Here is a 4,641-nt window from a genome sequence, read left to right as displayed (position 1 = left end):
CAGAGGTAAGACCACCTGCCCTCCCTCAACCCGCTAATTTATGGCAATTGAAAGCTGACAGCTTTCCCGGCTTCCTCACTAAGACTATGGGATGTTAGGCCAAGACTTATCGATCAGGCAATATATCACCCCTGAGTGCTCCCTCCCAAGCTGACCCGGGGGCCTCTTAAAACAGGGTTCACCAAATTGTCAATTAAGTGCAAATCAATCCTTGGCTATTTATCAATGTGTTATTCTGTCTGCGCCATCCCAGGGTGGAGAAATCGATTTGCTTCCTGTCACTGGGGACCTATTGAGGGGAGCTGGAAGACTGACATATGCAGGGTCTGGGAAACGGCTCAGACTGAGGATAATTGCTGCAGTGGGGAAGCAGCTTGGCCAGAGGACAGTTTGAGGTGGATGAGGCCTTGGGAAAGTTGGAAAACATTCAGAAAAGGGAAACAAAAATGATCCTGTTAAGCTGGATGTTGGAAGATTCAGGGCAGATAAAAGAAAATCCTTTGTGTAGTGCAGAGTTAAACTATAGAACTCACTCCTTCAGGGGGCAGGGGTAGCCACTAACAGGTGGCTTCAGAGAGGATTCTACCAATTCATGGCGGCATGGCAAGCAGCCATGATGGCTATTCTCTGCCTCCAGAGTTGGAGGCAGCAATGCTTCTGAATACCAGTTGCTGGAAACTACAGAAGGGAAGAGGACTTTTGTGCTCAAACCCTGCTTGTGGTTTTCCCACTGGAGCATGTGGTTGGCCACTGTGAGAAGAGGATGCTGAACTAGATAGACCATTGGCCTGGTCCAGCAGGCTCTTATTATGTCCTCATGTAGATCAGCTTGTGTGAAGTTGATCCTCTTCCAGCAAGGAAGAGGATCATGCCAAGCACCACTGATCCCATAGAACTGAATGGAAGCCGCCTAAGGGCACAGTGCCCTGGGATCTTGGCCTGGAAAGGTATCATCTTGGCCCATGAACAGGACAAAGAAGGTGGTGGATCCTCCTTCATTGGATGTTTTAAAGCAGTCATTGGCTGGTCATCTGCAAGGGATTCTTGTGTTGTGATTCTTGCACTGCAGGGGTTGGGACAGATGACCTTTTGGGGTCCCTTCCAACTTTACAGTTCTGTGATTCTATGAAAATGCATCTCTAGCCATCAGCCTTAATTGCAAGAGCTGTACTCATCTTCCTGTTTTGCCTTGGAAATCAGGTTAAGTGTAATCTGTCCTAGATTCTCCCGCAGATGGTTCGTTTCTTAAATACTTGAGGAGAGTTAAGTTGATCCTTAATTCCTTAATCTGGGAAGCAAGACAAACAGATTTGGGGGGGGGAGGCTTTTCCTTGTTGCAAATCTGGCAGGAATCACCCAAGGCTTCTTTGCTTTTAATTCCTAAGGAGTTAATTGGAAGCAAGTAACAGGATGGGGGAGGAGGCCATGATTTCCCTTCCACGTTGGGGATGGTGGTTCTGTCTGTTATAGTGGGTAACTTGATTTATATTTTGTATTTGAAATTGTTTGTTTTTATGCTTTTGTCATGGCCTTTGGCTAGCACAATAAACTTACTGATGATGAAACCTTGGGCATGGGGAAACCTCAATATTCCCTAGCCATTGCCTCATCAGTTCCCCAAGAGCTTCCATCCATCTCCACTGGGCTCCTGGGGAGCTGTGCAATATGGATGTTCTCCTTGGTTGCTCTCCATGGTAGCCATGATTTCAGGACAGATAATTCCTGCAGTCGATTAGGGTTTAGGCCCAGTTTTGGCACAGAAATTGCTTTGATCACCCTGTGTAATGACCTCTATCAGGAGAGATAGGGAAAATGTGTCCCTGTTAATTCACCATGACCTCTCAGCAGCTTTTGATACCATCAACCTTGGGATCCTTCTGGAGCAGGTGTTAAGGGTGGATGGCACCGCTTTACGGTGGTTCCGGTCCTACTTGGATGGTTGTTTCCAGTGGGTGATCCTTGGGGAGTGTTCTTCAGCCCAGTGTAGCCTTCAATGTGGGATTCCTCAGGGTTAAATTTTATTCCCTATGCTGTTTAACATCTACATGAAACCTCTCACTAGGATCATCTGGAGATTTGAAGTATGTTGTCAGCAATGCACACACCTCCTTTATCTGATGACACACAACTCTACTTCTCTTTTGAGAAGTGTAGCAGTGGATTTGCTGGACCATTGTCTTGCCTTGGTAATGGACTGGATGAGAGCCAACAAACTGAAGCTCAATCCAGATAAGGCTGAGGCACTGTTTGTGGGTAGTTCACTAAACCGGATGGATGGGAGGTTGCCTGCTCTTGATGGGGTTATACTGCCTCTGAAGGAGGGCCATAGCTTATGAGTACTTCTGGATCCACTGCTATCACTTGAGGCTTAGGTGGCCTCAGTAGCATGGAGTGCCTTCTGTCAACTTCAGCTGGTTGCCCAGCTGTGCCCCTATCTGGACAGGGATAGCCCAAAGAGCCTTAAACAGCTCAGGACCACAATATCTCAAGGACCACCTCTCTCCACCCAGAGATCTCCACCCAGAGATCTCCACAAGAGATCTGTAGGGCGGCAACAAGAGAACGGGCCTTTTCTGCAATGGCTCCCTTTTTGTGAAATGTTCTCCCAAGGGAAGTTTGCCTGGCACCTTCATTATACACCCTTAGGCACCAGACAAAAACATTCCTTTTTAACCAGGCCTTTGGCTGATTGACATCCAATGCCCATTTAAATGTGTTGTGGGGGATATTTGTTCTTTTAATTGTTTTTATTATTTTTATTATTATATTGTGTTGTGTTGTGAACCAAATGAAGGGCAGTATACAATTAAAATAAATAAATACAGGAATCACAGCTACCTTTCTTCGCTTAGAGAGGAGGAAAGGGGACCTCAAAACTCGGAAGTGTCATTTTGCTATTTTTAAGCAATGCAGGAATCTTTCACCCAACATATAGCTTGAACCCACAACCTTAAGATTAAGAGTCTCATGCTCTACTGACTGAGCTATTGAGGATGACAGATCTGCTGGAAGAAGAAGAAGGCTTTGGAAAATAAATATGGATTCACCAAATCTGGAGCATATTTCAAGCGAACATTTCCATACATGGGCTGCTTCTTGTTTGCTCATACTGGAAAGTGATCCATAACTTACTTTCCATCAGGCAGCCTCCCTGGCCCATCACAGAGCTTCTCCGTGGGGGTGGGACTCTTCTGTGGGATGAATCATTCCCACCATGAATTGCAGCAGCAGAAGATGCTATTGTGGAAGGGTCTGTATGATGATCACCTCACCGCTACTCCCAGCCCTGGCTTGGCCTTTTTAATATCGCAGAGAGGAAAAGTATATCTCGCCTCAGAAAGAAGGCTGGGAAAGGAAAGGGGATGGAGTGACTCTCCTCAGAGGAAAGGTTGCAGCATTTGGGTCTTCTTTAGTTTAAAGAAAGGTAAGAAACGGCGTGATGGAAGTTCATAAAATGATGCACGGCATGGAGAAATTGGATGGAGGAAACACTCTTGTAACACTAGCACTAAAAGAGGATTCTACCAATTCATGGAGGAGAGGACTATTAATGCCTACTAGCCACAATGGCTATGTTCAGCCTCCACAGTTGGAGGCAGCAATGCTTCTGAACACCAAGTACTAGAAAGCACAGGAGGGGAGAGTGTTGCTCTTGTGCTCAAATCCTGCCTGCTGGATCAGGCCAGTGCCTTAGCTGCGCAGCATCTTGTTCTCACACTGGTTGAACAGTTGCCCATGGGAAATAAGGAAGCAGGATTTGAGCACAAGAGCCCTCTCCCTTCCTGCAGTTTCCAGCAAGTGCTATTCAGAAGCACTGAATGGCTAGTAGACATTCATAGCCCTCTACTCTATGAATGTGCCTAATCCTCTCTTAAAGCCTCTCAAGTTGGTGGCGATCACTGCCTCCTGTTGCAGTGAGTTCCCCAGGTTAACTACATACTGTGTAAAGAAGTACTTTCCTTAATCTTCCAACTTTCAACTTTATTGGATGCCCAAGAGTTCTAATGTTATGAGAGAGGGAGAAAAACTTTTCTCTGTCCACTTTCTCCAAGCCATGCATAATTTTGTAAGCTTCTTTCACCAAACAGCAGGGGGCTTTTGAACCTTTCTGTGGATGCCCCCTCCCCGCTGCCATCCCCCTCCTGAAATGGCCTGGAGACTTGCAATCCCTTCCTCTGAATCAGTCAAGAACTCCTTGACTGAAACTTCACTCCAAACATGCAAGCAAGAGACTGGAGCTCTCCTTAGCAAGGGCTTGATAGTGTTAGACAGATAATTATTGATCTGGCCAGAGTTTATCCCAGCTGCCTAATTTCAATAAATGGTTGTGCTGGGGAATTAGCAAGGGATCTTGGTTGCCCTATTTCTTGGGGATCTGTCACAAACGTGATTTATACATGCTACAAAAAATTCATACTTACTGGTTGGCTGGGCAACTTTAGTTGGCAGAAGGTGCTTAGAAATGTTTTAGCATGTAAATATTTCCTCCTGGCTCTTAACATGCTGAGCAATGCCTTGAATAATGCCAAAGGCTTCTCTGCAAAACACGATCACTGAATTTCAATGTTGCCCCAGCTTTGTTTACACGCACACACACGCTAAAGGAAGAGAAATTGCCAGGAAAGAAAATGAAGCATTTCC

This window comes from Podarcis erhardii (genome assembly GCF_964252035.2).
Source record: "Podarcis erhardii genome assembly, chromosome: Z".
NCBI lineage: Eukaryota > Metazoa > Chordata > Lepidosauria > Squamata > Lacertidae > Podarcis > Podarcis erhardii.
The sequence above is the reverse complement of the archived record's forward strand: the minus strand, read 5'-3'. Positions refer to the sequence as shown.